This window comes from Phlebotomus papatasi, chromosome 5 (assembly GCF_024763615.1).
Source record: "Phlebotomus papatasi isolate M1 chromosome 5, Ppap_2.1, whole genome shotgun sequence".
NCBI classification, from domain to species: domain Eukaryota; kingdom Metazoa; phylum Arthropoda; class Insecta; order Diptera; family Psychodidae; genus Phlebotomus; species Phlebotomus papatasi.
In genome coordinates, this window is record NC_077226.1 from 3,115,993 (window position 1) to 3,136,798 (window position 20,806).

The following is a 20,806-nucleotide window of genomic DNA, read 5'->3' on the forward strand; positions in this document are numbered from 1 at the left end:
AAGTTGGACAGGGCTTTTTGTCTTCATAAATTTAGTACTTTATTTTTATTTGTATATTTTTAATGCTTTTGTTTTATAATTTGGTTCCTTGTGCTTAAAAACAAATTTTGTACTGTATTTATCAAGAAAAAAAAGCCATATCCAACTTTGTACCGGCGAATTGTCCAAATTGTAACACTAATTCCAAATTATATCACTTTACCCTATATCGAATAAAATGACGCTAAGCCGTCTCTCGGCTAATCTTCAGGTCTATCAAGGCCCTCATTCTCTATATTTCGGTTAATCGGGATTATAGCCACAGCCACGGACAATTATCTCATACAGCACTCAATTATGCAGGGGAAAGTACACTCCCTTCGAACGTTTATGCCTTTGAATCCTTCGAATAATGCGAATTTTCTTTTATTTTTCCCAAGAGATTTAGACATTTCTATAGGAAAAATTAAAGAAAATTCACACTATTCGAAGGCATGAACATTCGAAGGAAGAGTACTTTCCCCTACTGATTAGGGTTGACCGGAACAGAACTAGCCGCATATAGTATTAAATAGTGGAGTTTTACAGGATGATTGAAAAAATGCAGTAAGTTTCAGGAGCGCATAGCTGTCAAACCGCTAGTGACAGCGGTTTCATATTTTGCATTGCGGTAGTTTATTTTATTGGCTAAAAGCCTACAAAAGCATTTTCGATAGTATTTTGTGGAAGTTTTTTTTTTTTTAAATGGAAGCAACTATCGTTAGGGCTCTTCAAAATCCTGAATGTAATTAAATTTTTCATTTTTCGAAACATAATTTGGTACAGGGATACTAGTAATATTTTAAAATGCTTTGGTGGAGGTCTAGAAGAATTGCTTCATTGATAGTTATCGTTCTTAAAGTGAAGAAGCAAATTGAACAAAATCTGCGTCATATCTGCAAAGAAATGATCTCTTAGACGCATAGATTGCAAATAACCATGAAATAAATATTGTTAAAGAAAGTTGGCCAAATTAATAACCAAGTTGTCCAAAATAAGAGCCAAAGTCACCTCTACATATCAATTCATTTTTAAACGTATTAAAACTAATTTTAGTAAAAATGAGATGATAAATAGCTTGCTAAGTTTCTAAACAATCCTTCTGAAAAGAGAGTAACAAGAAATGTCAATTAGTATAGAAAATATCGCACTTCAAACTTGGAACTTCGATGCTTATAAGCAGACTGTCCAAAATTATAAGCACTTCCCCTATATGGTGCCTTAAAAATCCTAAAAATGAAGGGACATCGCCGATCCTCAAAAAAAAATTATGCTCGATCGACGAAGGAGTAAATTCGCTTGCACGTTCATGGTCAGTTTCAGAATATCATTTTTTCTGATAAGAAAAATGTTCAATTGTGCAATTGATGTGCAAACAAAATTATTGTGTCTATTTGAAAGAAAGATCATACGATAATTTAGACGTTCGAATGACCACCGGAAGTTAAGAACCACCTTATTTGAAGATCTCTGGACTTCCTTAAAAGACAAATTATCGCTTTCCACTGGGGTTTTCAGGCTGTACAGTCAAAACGATTGCCAATATGTTTCAGGAAATTGTCCTGGAAGAAGTGTTGGAGTCGTAGATAAACAAAAATTTCATTAAGAAGTAATGAAAGTTCGATCATGACTCGACAACGTCTCAGAAATCACCCTCCAAATAAGATTTGGCTAAGAAAAAAAAAAAACGTTTCGCATTTCATTTTGGGAAAAAACAATGACCTCCACAATTCTTGGATGCAAGATCGTTTGACTCCTCCAAAAGAGGAATTTTGTTGGTCAAGGTTAAGACTAAAAAGTAGCAAAGTATCAATGAGCTGAAGGCAGCCCTTCCTCGTGAATAGCAGGACATTCAGAAGACTCACATTCGTGCAAACTACGATGCATTTTCTGACAGACTTAAGACCATAATTAAGTCAAAATATGATCATATTGAACAAAACCGATAATATTCTAAAATTTAGATGTATTTACTACGATTTTTTTTTATTTCAAAAAAAGTTGAACGAAAAATGAGGATAATACGGCGTCTTGGTTTGTTGCTTAGTTTGGAGATATGATTTTTTGAATTTCGTGAACTTTGACCCTTCATATCTCTGGTTCTGTTTTAACCACAGCGCACATACGCACCATTTTGGAAACGTCCTAGACTGGACTACAACATACTAAAATTTCATTAACTTGCACAAAGCCGTTTTTGAGAAAAATTACTTTGAATTTCGATGAATTTTGACGCTATCGCAGAGCCACCTGTGGTGACTCTTTGAACTTCCATCTGAAAGTGCTCATCGAAACGAGACCAAAAAGGTAAAATTTAGGTCACTATGTTAATTCGAACCGGAGATAGAGGCCGGTCAATATTCGAACAGTAAGTATTTTTTTTGTTTGATAGGTATAATCAGCAGCTACAACATACTACAATTTCAGCCCGATTGCATAAGGAATTTTTGAGTTATTTAACTTATAAGATTTAAAAATTTTCTTTTTAATAATAGCGCCCCTAGTGGTGGTTTTATGAACTTGCAATGTTAGAAGGGGAGGTGGCATTTCACGAGAGCTTTCCAAAAAGCCCTCACATTTTAAATTCTGATAATTAGAACCGGAGTTATGACCATTTTAAGAAATTTTTTTTGGGCCCTTATAGCTCGGGTCAGGGGAGGTCGAGGGACCTTAAGTTTGGTATTGATGGAAAGGTCTAAGGTCCAGCTATAACATACTAAAATTTGAGCCCGCTCGATGCCACAGGGGCGGAGCTATTGAGAAAACAAGAAAAGGGGGGTATTCAAAATGGCGGAAGGAGGGGTGGGGGGTGGGGGGTCAATGCACCAAGTTGCAATTTTCACCCGATATATAACCTTTGCCGAAAACCGCAAGTCGATATCTCTTTTAGTTTAGGAGCTATTAAGCTCCAAAGAGCGACCGAACGGACGGACGGGAACGGTTTTTAGCCATCCGTGATCAGGATTAGGATCAGGATCCGTGATCATTCGTGATCAGGAAGTGTCAAAACACATTCTGGCAAAGTTTGGGGCCGATCGGAAGACATAAGATATTGTTAGGATTATAGTAGCCCAAGAAGCAAAATAGCTGCCTTATAGAACCAAGTATTAGACAAGTCTTTTAGTGCACTTGTAAAAGACTTAAAGTGAAAATTTTCTGCTGAAATTCCTATAGCAGCTCTTAAGATCCCTAAGAGTGCGCCACTTTACTTATAGTAATCTCAGTGATAGAAGCAAGAGCGTTATAAGTAATTAAATAGATTTTTGGTTCTATAGTGCCTTACTTAGGGAATTCTACAAGACTATTTTAAGAAAAAATTGCTGCTTGGGAGGTGAGATTGTTAAGAATCTCACCTAATATGAAATTATGTAAAAAACAATGTGATTGGATTTTTATTTGTTTTAGCTGAGATTCTTTACAATCTAGGAAATACTAAAAATTTGTCTTTATCAGTCTTCTCATACTTGTCCGAGGCCAAAAATTATAAGTATATACGATATATATTATATATTTTTTATATTATATTTATATATATTTTTCACAATCGATGACATTTTCAATAAATTATTTATTCCGTTTATCTCACAAAAATAATAAAGCAATAGAGTAATTTAACCACCCGGAAAATTTAGTGTTTTTTTTTACCTTTATGGACGATTGGAACATATATGTCCCATAGTTTTCTGAGACTCCTAGGTACTGGAATTTTTTTTTCTAACCACGAATTGCTTATTTAGGCCAAAATATTAAAGGAAACTTGATTTAATTGAATGTCGTTCAGCGTATATCCTCTCGTCCTTAAAGGGTTAAGTCGATCTTGAGTAATTCGCTTGAGTAATTGGCTTTTACCCATTTGGTGTCATTAGTTTTTGCCACTGTGAAAATATTTCGGAAAAATACTATGAATTTGTAATATATTTTAGCCTCTTAAAAATGTTTTCAGACTTCAATTTTCATCGTGATAGAGTATGAGAGAAAAATATGCAATAAACCTCCACTAAACCCTCATAATAAATCCCCTTTCTCTTCCCTCTCTCCGTGTTCCACTTTAATAAAAAATCACGCTGCAAATAGAGGACAATCACGATGTCATTGAATGATTTTTCCAAAGGCCTTATCACTATTTTCCTTATCAATTTTTCCTCCTATCTCACACTGTATCTATCTCTGTCTATTCCATTCTCAGTTTAGAGATTTAGAAATACTTTTTCCCTCAACCCATTTTAAAATAATCTCAGTTGCCATCCAAATTGAAGTGTTTCCAAGCTCAAAATGACAAAAAGAAATAATATTAAATAAATAAATACAAAGGAGAGGAGAAAAAGTCTAAATGAAAATTGAAAATGGATTAAATAGAAGGTTATTTGAACTTTGGATGCATTTTCCCGCCAAAAATGAAGTAAATTCTGTGGAAATTTGCATTTATTCGCAATAAAATTCTCTTTGAGAGATTCAGAGACTTCTCAGAAAGCCCAGAAGAAGAAAAAGAAAAAAAGTGATTAGTTGTATTGAGTAAATATTTGATCAAGAAACTCTATGTGAACACTTGTGCAATGCCACAATGCACTTGAAATGGCGTGAAATATGAGCAAAAGATATGGCAAGGGTTGGGCATAATCCTCAATTTGAGTTTCTCTAAGAAAAAGCTGAGAAAATACCTCAAATCGTCCTCAAAGAATTCCATTTTTGAAGAAAAACAGGGTTATCTAAGACGGTTAACCCTTAGAGCTAACTCGGACATATTGATTTAATCCCAATTTTCCCTTAGATCTCTCAAGAAAACCCACCTTGACCTATATAGAAAATTTGTAGAGAATTTTTCCAGCTTTCCAAAACACCCAAAATCATCAAAATCGGTTTGGAAGAAAAATTACTAAAAATTCAAGAAGAAAGAGTGAACAAAAACCAAAAAAACAGCATTTAAGGATAGTTTTTCTCTTCCAAAAAAGAAAACAAATATTTTTAATTAAGCTCAAAAACGGATATGAAGTTATTTGATGGTCCGTAAGGCATCAATCAATGCCCCTCTAAAGTCCCTTCCAAAAGGCCTTTTTGGGACCTACTGTACGCCTCTAAAACCAATTGGGATCATCGAAAAAATGCCAAAAAAAAAGGAATTTAGAAAGCAATGAAAATTACAATACTCCTTTGGATATATTTTACCCCTCCAAATCACTCAAAATCATCAAAATCGGATTGAAAGAAAAATTGACTGAGAATTAATAGCAAAATCCTCACACATTTATATTAAGCTTAATTCAGGGTTATGTTAGAGAGTTTTCTCTATACTCTTCCAAATCATTCAGAATCATCAAAAACGGTTAGAAAACAAACTTACTGATAATTCAGTAAAAAAAAACCGTTGCATAAATATTTTCAGTTAACTTCAAAGTCTTCTGAAAAAGTATTCTCAGCAATTTTCACCAAGAAAAGCCTAATTCAGGGTTTTGAAAAATCTGAGAAGTTACCCAACACGTTTCCAAAACCATCCAAAAATCATCAAAATCGGTTAACAATTTCCCAAGAATTTTTTCTTGAGGATTTACAACTCAAAAAGACCAATTCATGATAGGATTTTCCCAATTTAGGGATTTTTTTCTTCACCTTTTTGAAACACAGTCATCAAAATCGGTCTAAAAATGGCAATCTTCAGTGATAATTCTTACGAAAGCCCTACACTCTTCTTCCTGGAAAAGGGTCTTCCAAAGCATTTCCGAGCCCTTTTCAGGGCATTTCCTCCAAAGAAGGCTTACTCAATGTCCCTAGGATATCCTGGAAAATTGTCCCACTATTTCAGTGCAAATGAGATCATCAAAATCGGTCTAAAAATGGCTCCGCTACAGCCAGTTGTAGTAGTAGGTTTTTCTAAGCCTTTTCCGAGGCCTTTTTCACTAAGGAAGGCCTACTCAATGTCTCTAGGATCTCCTTAAGAATTTTCCAACTATTTCAGTACAATTCAGATCATCAAAATCGGTTTAAAAATGGTTCTGCTACTACAATTTCTGCGAAAGTCCTACACTATTTTCCCTGGAAAATTCAAAGGTTTTTCTGAGGTTTTTCAGAGGCCTTTTCTGAGGCATTTCCACCAAGGAAGGCCTACTCAAAGTCCGCAGAATCTCTTTAAAAAAAAAATTTCCACTGTTTCAGTGCAATTTAGATCATCAAAATCGATCTAAAAATGGCTCCGCTACAGCCATTTTTGTAGAAACCCTATACTCTTTTCCCTGGAAACTTCAAAGATTTTTCTGAGGCTATTCCAAGGCTTTTCCGAGGTATTTACAGCAAGGAAAGCCTACTCAATGTCCCTAGGATCTCTAAGAGAATTTTTCTAATATTTCAGTGTAATTCAGATCATCAGAATCGGTCTAAAAATGGCTCAACCGTATGATCATCAAAAAAGAAAAACATTTGAAGCTTTTGGTAGACTTTGCAGACTTTTTCCGGCGAATTTTCCTCAAGACATCTTCTGAGACAATTTTCCTACATTCAGAATTCAGTTAAAAAAAAAAACCGTTGCATAAATATTTTCAGTTTGACTTTAAAGTCTTCTGAAAAGCATTTTCACCAAGAAAAGACTAATTCAGGGTTTTTGGAAAATCAGAGAAGTTCCCCAACACGTTTCCATTCAACCATTCAAAATCATCAAAATCGGTTAATAATTTCTAAATAATTTTTTCTTGAGGATTTACAACTAAGAAACCCAATTAATGATAGGATTTTCCTTTTTAGAGCAGACCTGTGCTCGTTAAAAGTCGTGTAGTATCGGAAATTTTGTGTTAAGTGTTCTAATGAAATTTACAGATAGCCATATTGGTAATACTAATCCCTCTATTTCACGGTGCCATGATGAATATTTTTGCGCCAAAAAGACATAACAGAAAGAAAAACTCTCATAAAAATAATTTGTCTTCTTGATATCTTTGTCGGAAGACAGATAGCTGTTCACTAAACACACTTTTACTTGAATCTTCCGGAAATATGAAGAAATTTAAAGGAAATATCATTTCAAGTGAGAGAGATAGAGACACAAATAACTCACTTAAAAAAACGTCTGGCGGCGCTGCGGTTGAAAAAAATCTCTAAAATGTGACAAAATATTTTCTTCTCTATTTTATCCTTATTAGCAGGTCGTGTCCATTCTTGTAATATGTACTTTTGCATTCCTTATTAACTAAAATAATATTGTACAAAAGGATTTTTTCTCAAACTTTTCCTGAATTTCGGGACAGCTCAAAAGAATATGAGTCTTTCAGCTCAAAATGTCATCCCAATGTTTTTGTTGTAATATCAACAATTATTCACAATTAAACCAAATAATTGTATTCAACTATATTATTTAAAGGATTTTCTTGTGAAAATGATTTAACTCTAAGGAATTAAACAATTTTCACATTAAAAAACATCTCATTTTCTCTACGTGAATTTCAGCGGAATTTCGAAGAATGCCAACTGGCATCACCAAGTTCACTTCGGCTTTTATTTTAGCACAGGACTGTTTTGAGAGTATTTTCGGGAATTTTTCTGCAGCTTTTTGAAGCACATACTGTCATCAAAATCGGTCTAAAACTAACTCTCTGCTATGGAAATTTTTGAGAGAACACTACACTCTTTTCTCTAGAAACTTCAAAGGTTTTTCTGAGGCATTTCCACCAAGGAAAGCTTACTCAATGTCCCTAGGATCTCCTGGAGAATTTTTCCACTGTTTCAGTGCAATTGAGATCATCAAAATCGGTCTAAAAATGGCTCAACCGTATGACCATCAAAAAAGAAAAACATTTGAAGCTTTTGGTAAACTTCACAGTCTTTTCCCGGGCGATTTTTGCTCAAGACATTTTCTGAGACATTTTTTCCCCCTTTCCCAGAAACACCCAAAATCATCAAAATCGGATACAAAATAAATTAACTAAGAATTCATTACAAAGAAACCATTGCATAAATATTTTCAATTAAACATCAAAATCTTCTGAAAAGTATTTTCACCAATTTTCAACAAGAAAAGCCTAAGTCAGGGTTTTTGGAAAATCTGAGAAGTTTCCTCACACCCTTCCAAAACTATCCAAAATCATCAAGATCGGTTCAAAAATGGATTCAATGTCATTTTTTTTCTGAAACAAAATACAGAATGTATTTTCTTCTTGTAAATTTCAGAGGTTTTTTCCGGAACATTTACGCAAAGGAAATTCTGTGGGTGTCTTTCTTTTCAATTATAGAATTTTCCTGTTTTGACAAAGTGGTCAAGATCATCAAAATCGGTCAAGTAATGGATTAATTGTGATTTATTTGAACAAAGCATTGCACTTCTTTTTTTTTCTGGGGGTAACTTGGAAGGGTTTTCTTGTAGGCTTTTCCTAAGCATTTCCACACCAGGAAAGCTTGAAAGACAGAGATCGGATTGGAATTGGATTTTTGTAATTTGAATTTTTAAACTATAAACCTTGCAAAAGTGTTTTCTTCGAGGAGAAGTGATATTTCCCTGAACTTTGACACTGAGAAAACCCCATACGATGGCGGAAGGGTGTGTGGAAAAGTTTTAGGGATTTTCTTGAGGATTTTTTCAATGAGAAAAACCATTGGGATTAGATTAAAATTGGATTTTTTTAGGGAGAATGCAGCAAAAGGGTGCAATGGAGCTTTTTGAGGGGAAGTCTGGTGGCTTTTCCGAGAGTTTTCCCACAAGAAAATGCCCATTGTGTCTTAAGGGGGATTTTGGGGATTTTTCTGGAGTTTTCTCAAAACTGACTAAAAATTGAAAATTCGACTTAGTTTTGAATTAGAAATGATGGTTTAAGTGCAACATTTCTGGGGGCATTTTAAGGGAAGTTTTGATGGGTTTTCCAGGGCTATTAATGGCTTTTCCGTCCAACCAAGAACATTTTTGTCTCAGTGTATATTTTGAGGAATTTTCCCAGCTTTCCAAATCTGCAAAATGGAGGAAAATTAGTTGACTTTTGGCTGAGAAATTGAAGTTTATGGTTGAAACTGTGCAGATTTGCAATTTTGACCGCTTTGAGGGAAGTTTGGTGGCTTTTCCGAGGGTTTTCCCAACAAGAAAATCTTCCTTGACTCTTACTGAGAATTTATGAAATTTTTTCAATTTACCAGGTATGTTACCAGCTGGAAAATCAATTGAGTTTTCCCTTAAAAAAATAAGTAAAAATTCAGCATCGCATGTCTTGCGATGTATAGATGAATTTTGCTCGGATTTTCCAAGGCTTTTCCCACAAGAAACTATTGCCTGTGGAAATAAGGAGGATTGTTTGGGAAATTTTTCAGCTTTTCAGAAAGATTCTGGGAAATTCATTGAATTTCGACTGAGGAATTCGGGGCTTAAGGGCAATATTTATTCCACTATTTAGAGCATTTTGAGGGAAGTTTGGTTGGCTTTTCCAGGGCTTTTCCGATCAGTCAAGAAGGTTTTTTGTCTCAAAGTATATTTTGAGGAAATTTCTCAACTTTCCAAATCTGGAAAATTCAAGAAAATTAGTGAATTTTTGGCTGAGAAATGAAGGTTTAAGTAAAACCTTTGCAGATTCCCAACCTTGACAACTTTGAGGGAAGTTTAGTTGGCTTTTCCAGGGCTTTTCCGATCAGTCAAGAAGGTTTTTGTCTCAAAGTATATTTTGAGGAATTTTCTCAGCTTTCCAAATCTGGAAAATTCAAGAAAATTAGTGAATTTTTGGCTGAGAAATGAAGGTTTATGTAGAACCTTTGCAGATTTGCTATCTGGACCACTTTGAGGGAGGTTTGGTGGTTTTTCCGAGGGTTTTCCCACCAGAAAATGCCTATTGTGTCTTTAGGAAGATTTTAGGAAATTTTCTGGACTATCCAAAAACTGGCTAAAATCTGCAAAATTCGGGAAAATTTCCTAATTTTTGGCTGAGAAATGAAGGTTTAAGTAGAACCATTTGCAGATTTGCTATCTGGATCATTTTGAGGGAAGCTTAATGGCTTTTCCGAGGGTTTTCCCTCAAGAAAATGCCCATGGTGTCTTTAGTGGGATTTTGGGGAATTTTTTGGGCTTTCCAAAACTGCCTGAAAATGGTAAATTCGACTTAGTCTTGACCGTTAAATAGTGTTTTAAAAGTAATCTTTGCAGATATCATTTGAAGAGTAATTCAGGTAAATTTTCCCTGAATTTCCTCGCCTTTTCCGATGAAGTAATCGTGTCCCTGTTTTAGAGAAGATTTAGGGGAATTTTCCCAGCTTTCCAAATCTGCAAAATCCAGGAGAATTCCTTAACTTTTGGCTGAGAAATGGAGGTTTATGTGCCACGGAAGTAGGAAGGTTTTCCTAGCTTTTCCAAAACCGCTTGAAATCGGGAAAATTATTGAATTTTTGGCTTAGTTAATAAAGGTTTAAGTGCAATGTTTTCTGATTTTTCCTACATGTCATCTTGAGTGGTATACTTTGCGTGTTTTTCCGGAAAGTTTAAAAGAAAACCCGTGGTTCAATGATCTTGATAATCATTTTGAGGGTTTATGATCAACAGGGACCTTTCTTAATTAATTGCATCAAGGTATTCGAAGTATTTTGTGCTCCAAGAAAAAAGAATAAAAGAAAATTCATTGGTATTTCCTTGAGTGATTGGGGTAGTCGACCAAAAATGAAAAGAAAAGAGGAAAAAAAAGCTCCAAAGTGAAAAAGAATGATGAATGAGAAGATGAAGGAAAAATAGAATAAAATAAAATAATAAGAAAATAAAATGAAAAGAAAAGAAGAGAAAAAAAAAGAAGCAGAATAAGCCATCTATTTAAATATTAGCTTTTATTATTGCAAAGAATATTTGCGCACATTGCGCATCAGGAATCGCGCGAAGTTGTGTTGGATCTTTTTCAGCTCAAGGCTATTTTACTTAAAAATAATATTACACATTTCACATGCATTGCGAATAAATTGTGAGGCACTTTTTTTCTCTATTTAATTAATTTTTCTTTTTTTGGGAATTTTCTTTACTCATTTTTTCAATTTAATGCTTTATTTTTTGGTTTTTTTATTTATTTATTTTTTTTTTGTACGAATTTCAGTGAATTTTGCTTCGATCGATAGCTTTTTTATTCTATTTTATTTATTTAAATTTTTTGCGTGTTTTTTCTTGGCATGTGGGTGTTCTTAGTACCCATCTTAAACACCCGCTATTTGCCTCCGAAGTCCATCTGGTGCACTTTAAAAAAAAAGAGACTCAAAGAGGAAAAATGTATCCAATTGAAATTTATTTCATTTTTTTTTTCTTAAATTGTTCTTAACCCCTTTGACCCTTGCACCTTTCCGGTCTTTTTTTTCCGGGGCATTGGGGTGGTTTTTTTTTTTGAAAACAATAACAACAACTTCACAAACGTTATTAACTCCAAATTAAACATTTAAATTACAAAAAAAAAAAAAACGTTACAAAATAACTAAAAGAAAAAACCTTCTCCAGCAAAAAAAATACACACTTTGCACTTTTTTTTTTCAAAGTCTCAGAAAAATCTCAGGACACCATTCTAACCCTTCCTTTTTGGGCGAATAAAACAAATTAACAAAATAATAATAATAATTTAAAAACAAAAAAAAAAACCGCGAATATCACTCAAATTCTCCAAAACATTTTCACCTCCTTCTCAAATTTTAAACTGAACCATCAAATTTAGGGAGTGAAAAAAAATTCCATATATATATATATATATGTATATATATATACATATATATATATATAGTTCAAACACAAACTCCTTTTTCATATATAATAAGTTGAGCGTGAGAATACAAAATGCAGACTAAATGCACAATTTTATTTTTGCGAGTGCATTTCGTTGAAAATTTTCTAAACTCTCCTGCACACTTGCAGTTTGATCGTACAAATGGAAGGCTGTAACTTGCATACACTCACCTCACAGATACACTAACATCCTAGGCCAAACGATTATTGGGATCATTGGCTATTGAAGTGGCATATTGTACTTAATAACAATTTTACCCAATAAAAATATGGACAAAAAGGAGATTGATCAGATATGTTTCAGATCAAAATTACCGATTGACATCACTAAAGACAAATTGGGAAAATGGGAAAATACTGTACATCAAAAAATGGCCATTTTTTGAAATAGAGCATCAGCCAAAAGTTTGTTGACAGAGCTATGTTCGAGAGATCAGGGTGGAATGATAACTTTTCGACACTATCGAATCAATAGTATCGATAAAACTATATTTCGTAGATTAAGTGACATTCTTAAAAGAATGTGATTGTTGATAAATATCTATATCAACTACAAGAAGTACAGCTATTGTTTAAATTTTTCAGAATCGACAGTCGATAGTATCGAAAATAAGTTATCATGTCACCCCAGATAGAAAGCCAGTGATAAGCCAAAATGAGAGATAGAGACCTCAAACTTGGCATAAACTTAGACTTTAGAATCTTCTTTTGACTAAACATATCACGGCTAACACAAGGTAAGGTGTTACTAGCACACTGCTATTATTAAATTTTTCTCAAACCGCGGAATTTTTCGCGGATTTTCACAAAATGAAGTTTACGTGGATTTCGCGGAATTTCTCGGTTCACAAAATTTGTCGTGGATTTCGTAGAACGCGGATTTTTTCACAGAATGCGGAAATTTTCGTGGATTTTCGCAGAACGCGGAATTTTTCGTGGATTTCGTAGAATGTGGAATTTTTCCCGGTTTTCGCAATCTACGGAATTTTTCATGAATTTTCGCAGAACGCGGAATTTTTCGTGGATTCCGCAGAATGAGGAATTTTCGTGGATTTTCGCAATCTACGGAATTTTTCATGAATTTTCTCAGAACGCGGAATTTCTCGTGAATTTCGCGGACCACGGATTTCTTCGTGGATATCGCAGTCTACGGAATTTTTCGCAGATTTTCGCAGAACGCGGAATTTTTCGTGGATTCCGCAGAATGAGGAATTTTTCGTGGATTTTCGCAGACCACGAAATTTGTCGTGGATTTTGCAGAACGCGGAATTTCTCGTGGATTTCGCGGACCACGGATTTCTTCGTGGATATCGCAGTCTACGGAATTTTTCGCAGATTTTCGCAGAACGCGGAATTTTTCGTGGATTCCGCAGAATGAGGAATTTTCGTGGATTTTTGCAGACCACGAAATTTGTCGTGGATTTTGCAGAACGCGGAATTTGTCGTCGATTTCGCAGAAAGCGGAATTTTTCACGGATTTTCGCAGAACGCGGAATTTGTCGTGGATCGCGGAATTTCTCCGTCCACGAAATTTGTCGTGGATTTCGTAGAAAGCTGAATTTTTCGTGGATCTCGCGGACCACGAATTTGTTCGTGGATTTTCACAGAATGCGGAATTTTTTGCAGATTTCGCAGTCCATGAAATTTGTTGTGGATTTCGCGCACAACGGAATTTTTCGTGAATTCTTGCAGAACGCGGAATTTTTCCCGGTTTTCGTACAACGTGGAATTTTCCGCGGATTTTCGTGTATCGCGGAATTTGTCGTGTACCGCTGAATTTCTCAGTCCGTGGAATTTTTCGTGGATTTTCGGAGCTCGCGGAATTTTTCCCGGTTTTTGCGGAACGCAGAATTTTTTCCGGTTTTCGTAGAACGGGGATTTTTTCGCCGAATTTCGCAGAACGCGGAATTTCTCGCGGATTTGTGTGGACCTCAGAATTTCCTGGTTCGCGAAATTTATCGAGGATTTATCAAAACGCGGAATTTTTCGTGAACCGCTGAATTTCTCAGTCCGCCAAATTTGTCTAGGATTTTCGCAGAACGCGGAATTTCTTGTGGATTTCGCGGACCACGGATTTCTTCGTGGATTACGTGCTACACGAAATTCTTCGTGGATTTTCGCAGAACGCGAAATATTTCGCAGACCACGGAATTTCTCAGTTCACGAAATTTATCGTGGATTCCGCAGACCACGAAATTTGTCGTGGATTTAGCAGAACGCGGAATTTTTCCAGGTTTTCGCAGACTGCGGAACTTGTCGTGGTTTTCGCGGACCACGGAATTTTTCCTGGATTTTCGCAGAACGCTGAATTTATCGCAGATCGCGGAATTTCTCGATTCACATAATTTGCCGTGGATTTGCAGAATACAGATTTTTTTGCGGAACGTGGAATTTTTCCAGGTTTTCGCTGACCACGGAACTTGTCGTGGATTTCGCGGACCACGGATTTCTTCGTAGATTTTCGTAGATCGTGGAATTTTTCGTGGATTTCGCGGACAACGGACTTCTTCGTGGATTTTGCGGAACGCGGAATTTTTTCTTAGATTTCACGGACCACGGAATTTTTCCCGGTCTTCGCAGAATGCGGAATTTGTCTTGGATTTAGCGGACAACGGATTTTTTCGTGGATTTTTGCAGAACGCGGAATTTTACGCGGATTTCTTAGAATGCGGAATTTTTCCCAGTTTTCCCAATCTACGGCATTTTTCACTTATTTTATTAGAACGTGGAATTTTTCGTGGATTTTCGCAGACCACGAAATTTGTGGTGGATTTCGCAGAACGAAGATTTTTTTGCGGACCGCGGTATTTTCCGTGGACCAGTGAATTTCTCGGTCCGTAAAATCTGTCGTGGATTTTGTAGACCGCGGATTTTTTTCGAGAACCACGGAAGTCTTCATGGATTTTTACAGAACGCGGAATTTTTCGGGGATTTTCGCAGACCGCGGATTAGTCTGTATTTTTTTGCTGTATGGGAGACCGGGGTAGATTTATAGACAGGAAATGATTTTTTTTCTTTCCTTGCAATTTAAGAAAATTAAAAGAAAAATGTAAATCAGAGTAATACAGATATTCCGATAGAGCAGCAGGGAGGTGTTTATTAAAAAAAAAATAAAAATAAAAAGCAAATAAATAATCCAATTGAATTTTCAGAGAATGCTCCGTGGTTCCCTCATGTCTTCTGCAAATTTTGTACAGTACAATTCCGATAGAGTCAACTCCTAAAAACTTTAAACACCATGAAAAAAAATCAGTAAAATTCCAGGTTTAATGTCAAAGTTTTTTAAACTAATTTTATTAAGTGAGAACTTGAGAAAATTTTTAACGAGTGAAATAGTATCCACAACAATTAAAAATGGCAACAAAACAATTGTTCGGTATAAAGTCAAAAGTGTTCAGTGAAAAAATTAAATTGATCAGCAAATAATTCGGAATAATAAGCTAAAATTTTCAATTTTGTTCGTAAAATTAAAATTTTGTCGGTAAAAAGTAAAATTTTCTCAGGAAAAAGTTAAATTTGGTCAGTAAAACTGCGAATTGATCAGTAAAAAATTCAAAATTAATCAGCAAAAAATTAAAAAAGAAAAGAAAGAAAATATGGTCAGCACAAAATGAAAAACGAGCAGTAAAAAATTAAAATTGATCAGTAGAAAACTAAAACTAAACAGTAAAATATAAAAATTGGTCAGTAGAAAATTAAAAGTGAACAGTAAAAAATTAAAAATGGTCAGTAAAAAATGAAAATTAGTCAGCAAAAAACTATAAAGGAGCAGTAAAAAAAATTGGTCAGCAAAAAAATTAAAAGTGAACAGTAAAAAATTAAAAGTGGTTGGTAAAAAATTAAGTGGTCAATAGAAAATAAAAATTGGTCAGTAGAAAATTAAAAACGAGCAGTAAAAAATTAAAATTGAACAGTAAAAAATTAAATGTGGTCAGTAAAAAAAATAAAAGTTGTCAGTAAAAAATAAAAATTGGTCAACAAAAATTCAAAAATTAGCAGTAAAAAAAAATTGGTCAGTAGAAAATTAAAAGTGAACAGTAAAAGATTGAAATTAATCAGTAAAAAATTAAAAACGAACAGTAAAAAATAAAATGTGATCAGCAAAAAATTAAAAAGAAGCTGTAAAAAATTAAATGTGGTCAATAAAAAATAAAAATTGGTCAGTAAAAAATTAAAATTGAACAGTAAAAAAAACTAAAAACGAGCAGTAAAAAATAAAATTTGGTCAGCAAAAAATAAAAAAAGGAACAGTGAAAAAAACTAGTCAGTAGAAAATTAAAAGTGGTCAGTAAAAAATTAAAAATTATCAGTGAGAAATTAGAAATTAAAATCAAAAAAAAATAAAAATGCTCAGTAAAAATTAAAATGTGGTTTGTAAAAAATAAAGGGAAAATATAAATTATCAGTGGTCCTTGGTTTAAAGGTTTGGGTGATATAACCAGAGGAGTTTTTACTGCTCATTTTTTATTTACTACTGACCACTTTTTATTTATTACTGAATACTTTTTATTTTTTACTGATTACTTTTTGTTTTTTACTGCTCAACTTTTACTTTTTACTGATCATGTTTCATTTTTTACTGACCACTTTTTGTTTCTTTCTGATCATCTTTTACTTTTTACTGATAATGTGTTAATTTTTTACTCTTTACTTTTTCCTGATCAGATTTCATTATTTGCTGATCACTTTGAATTCCTTACTGACCACTTTTAATAAAGTACTGCTCTTTTTTTAATTTTTTTTACTGATCTTTTTAAACCTTTTACTGCCCTTTTTTATTTTTTACTGATCATTTCGAATTTTTTCCGGACTAAATGTGACATTTTACAGCTTGTTTATTCAATTCCATTAAAAATTAGGAATATTGCAGATATACATGAAACGAATGACTTGACTCTATCGGAGTCGTACTGTGTTTGCAAGCATTGTTGTCTACATTTCACCCATTATCACTTTTATGTCACTCCATCCGAATCCTTGGTACTTTTCAAAGTAACTGAATGGTGTTCCGGAAGTTCAGCTCCTAATCGAATTTGCAAGTGTTCAGAATTAGCTCACGTTGAGAATCTCACTTGAAATAAACTGATCTAGACTTATCACTATATTTCTTATTAGAAATATTTTTTTTTCTATTAAATTATCATTTTTTGTAGGCCAAAAGTTTGTTGACAAATGATCAAATTCGTGTATTTGAACATCCTGGACATCATTCAAGGCCAGGGACCTCTGGAATTGCCTTCGTATCGTCCCCCAAATTTAGCTCCAAATCGAATTTGCAAGCGTTCGGAGTTAGATCACGTTGAGAATCTCGCTTGCAATAAAAAGATCTAGGCTTATCACTAGCTTTCTTATCAGAATTTTTTTTCTAAAAGAATGATCATTTCTTGTCGGCCAAAAGTTTGTTGACAAATGATCAAATTCGTGTATTTGAACATTCTGGACATCATCCGACATCCTAGGCCAGGGACTTCTGGGATTGCCTTCGTATCGTGCCCCAAATCGAATTTGGAAGCGTTCGGAGTTAGCTCACGTTGAGAATATCATCTACAATAAACAGATCTAGGCCTATCACTAGTTTTCTTATCAAGAATATTTTTTTTTCTAGAAAATCGATCAGTTTTTATCGTCCAAAAGTTTGTTGACAAATGATAAAATGCGTGTATCTGGACATCAGCAAAAATTGATTTTGTGATTGAATATTCTAGTGAGATAGTTCAGTGTATTAATCAATGATCCTCCTGACTCCCAAGTGCATTCTCTTTTGCAAAAAGGGGCTCTTTTTATCTCTTGGTCTTGCTCTCTCTCTCTCTCTGCCAATTCTTCCTTTTTTTTTTTTTTGAGCGCGCGGAGCGCGATTTTTTTCGCGTTTTTTCTTTTGCTGTCTTGTGAGATTTCTTTGGGTTGAAAAATAGAAGTTTGGAAGATGATCGCGAGATCTCGGACGATCCCGCGAATTTCGCGGGAATTTTTCTCGCGGGATATTTTTTTTTTTGTTGTTGTCGTTTTAATATCGAGGTAGGTTATGTTTTTCGGGGGTTATCTCTTTTTTTTGTAAATGTAATTTTGAGGGTCAAATCTTAATTTGTCCGAAGATCGAGATGTATCATCCGAAGAGAGACAGAGACAGAGACAGAGACTTAGGAGGCAAAATTCTAGAACGAATTTAAACGAAAAAAAAAAAAAGAAAAATGGAGAAGACTTAGAGCTCTAGAGAAGATATGGAGAATAGGAAGAAAATATAATGTAAAAAAAAAGCCAAAAGATGAGTGCGAGTGTCTTGTGAGCGAAAAAAGCGATAAAAGATGGAAAGAAAACGCGGAGGATGATGTGAATGACCTGCCTCAACAAAAATATATAAATTTACGTTGCACACACATGCGAATATCTTCTCTTTTAGCTTTTAGCATCGACTTCTTCTGGGTGCAAAAAACCGTCCAAACAATTATTATTGGCCGAACAGGGCTTATTTTGCCTCACAGATACGAAGAAGACTCCCAACATCACTCTCTTTCTTTCTTATCCCAAATAAAGAAAATCTCTTTCTTATTTTTTCTGTTTTTTTTTTTAATAAAACTTTCAAGGAGTTTTATTTGCTAGTGCACATGGATGGTCTTAAGTTGAAGGAACTCGATTTTGTGGAAAAAGATTTAAAAAAAAAAACAAAAAAGACAAACAAAATAGTAACCTATACAACCCCTTTGAGATTCCCGCCAAATTCTCAAAGTACACCCAAGAGTACACTCAATGCATTCTTTGCAGCCACTATCAACAAAGCAAGTTTCCACAGTATTGTAGAGAATTTTTTCACCTTTCCAAAACTGCCAAAATCATCAAAATCGGTTGAGAAATGGATTTTCTCTGAATTTTTAACTAAAACTCTGCACATTGCGTTTCGATAAAGCTTAGTAATAAGCCTAGATCAGCTTATTTCACTTGAGATTCTGAAGTTGGGGCACGATACGTGGGCAATCCCAGAAGTCCCTGGCCTCGGATGATGGCCAGGATGGTCAACAAACTTTTGGCCGACAAATCCAGAAAAGAATTATTCTTGTTCAAAGCTTACACGTGATCTAACTTTGATCATTTGTCAACAAACTTTTGGCCGACAAATCTGATCAATTTCAATCTAGAAAAGAATTATTCTTGATAAGAAAGCTAGTGATAAGCCTAGATTAGCTTATTTGAAGTGAGATTCTTAACGCGATCTCACTCCGAACGCTTCCAAATTTGATTTGGAGTTCGATTTGGGGCACGATACGAAGGCAATTCCAGAGGTCCCTGGCCTTGAATGATGTCCAGGAAGTTCAAATACACGAATTTGATCATTTGTCAACAAACTTTTGGCCCTTTTGACAGACAAAAAATCATCATTTTTTTTAGAAAAAAAAATATTTTTAATAAGAAAACCAGTGATAAGCCTAGATGAGTTTATTGAAGATGAGATTCTTAACGTGATCTAACTCCGAACGCTCGCAAATTCGATTTGGAGCAGAAGTTACGGGGCATCATTCAGTTATCTTGAAGGATATCAAGGATTCGGATGGAGTGACAGAAAAGTGTTACATGCTCGCAGAAAAAATTCCAAGTATCCAGACTCAAAAATATCCTAAAATTTCTTGAATCTAGGAGAAATGGAATTGAATTTTAGAAACAATGGCCTCAATTCTGAGACCAAGATCAAGATCAAGATCAAGAAAATTTCAAAATTTTGGTATTCTGAAATCAAAAAATCAAGATCAAGATGTCAAATCTGTCAAATGTCTTGGAATAATTGAAATCCAAGACACAAACCGTGTGGATATCAAGATTTGCAATTCTGTAACCAATATTTCAAGATTTTAAGACGTCAAATTTCTATAATAATTCCAAGAACTTTCTCGGAAGTGATTGGAATTTTCAAGATACTAACAATTTGAAGAGTTTCATGCGGTAAATTGTTTTTGATGAGGAATATTTCTATAAGAGATGTTACAAAAAGAGAAAATAATTGTGAAAAATGCTATATTTGATCTTGTAATTTAATCGTAATTGTACATATTTCTAGATGTACGTTTCGAAGTACAACACTGAGCCCGATCACAAGTAGATTTAGATTCTCCAATAGTGTCTTGGATGAAAGGTAAATGGAACTCTATTTGCACAAAAAGTCGTTGAAGTTCGAAGAATTCAAATTCAATTTCGAATTTTCATACTAAATTTTCGAACAAGTTGGGGAAAATTTATCAAATATCACACTAAAAAGCTCGCAAAAGAGTTACTCAGTGATTATGGAGCGATAAAGTAATGGGACAAGAACAGTAAGCGTCGTTGTTCTGTTTTATTCCTCACAACAATGTGAAGACCTTCACATTTTGACACTTGAGCACTGCGAAATTCGAACAGGATGTAAATTCCGCCACCTTGCGAAAGTATTAAAAAGTAAGAAAGTCTCTTTTTTGGATCTTCAAATAGATTTTCGAATTTTTCAAGATCTACTTCTGTACGGAAAGACTCTGAGAATACCTGCAAAAGAATCACATATTGAATAAGCATTTTCGAGTTTATCACATGTCACAAGTTTTGTTTGTACTTCTTTTATTCCCAATTATGGACTGTAATATATTTAATACAACATAAAATTAATTTTTTCTAATTTATACGGCGAAATTTCAATAAATTCGGCAAAGAAATGAAGATATTTGTCAGAAGTGACGTTTTGTTAAGTGTTGAAAATCTTGAAATCTTAGTTCTTAGCCAAGACATTTTAAGGTTCCATTAATGTTTCGCGTCAGAATATGAAATCTTGATCTTGGAAATATTTGACAGCTTGAAATTTTGATCTTGATCTTGGTCTCAGAATTGAGGCCAATGTAATCGATTCAGTAAAAAATGTAAAATATTTTTTACATTTTACATGTAAAAAAAAAAAACATGTAAAAATATGTAAGATGTAAAAAAGGAAAATTAAGCATTTTTGTATCTTTTAAACTTTTCCTGTAAGCAATATCAATATTGATATTGCTTACCAGGAATATCAAGAAAACATTCTTCGGAAAGCCGTGAACAAAATTTTGTTATGACAAACCTACTGATGAGAAGTAAGTCAACGTTTGC

General features: G+C 34.2%; 1 protein-coding gene across 25 annotated transcripts in view; it reads right to left on the reverse strand.

Moving 5' to 3' along the window:
- LOC129808794 (zinc finger protein 384) overlaps positions 1–20,806 on the reverse strand; it is a 183,694-nt gene that overhangs the window by 143,972 nt on the left and 18,916 nt on the right. For 2 of the 25 annotated variants that reach the window (XM_055858674.1, XM_055858676.1), the window contains exons 1-2: positions 11,725–11,804; positions 11,426–11,508 (exon numbers count right to left, since the gene is read on the reverse strand). The exons of 19 other annotated variants lie outside the window; for them this stretch is intronic. The gene's annotated coding sequence lies outside the window, so the exon portion shown is untranslated. Of the gene's footprint in view, positions 1–11,425; positions 11,683–11,724; positions 11,806–20,806 lie in introns of those variants that run through there. 4 more of the 25 variants (XM_055858668.1, XM_055858671.1, XM_055858670.1 and 1 more) reach the window with 4 other exon arrangements.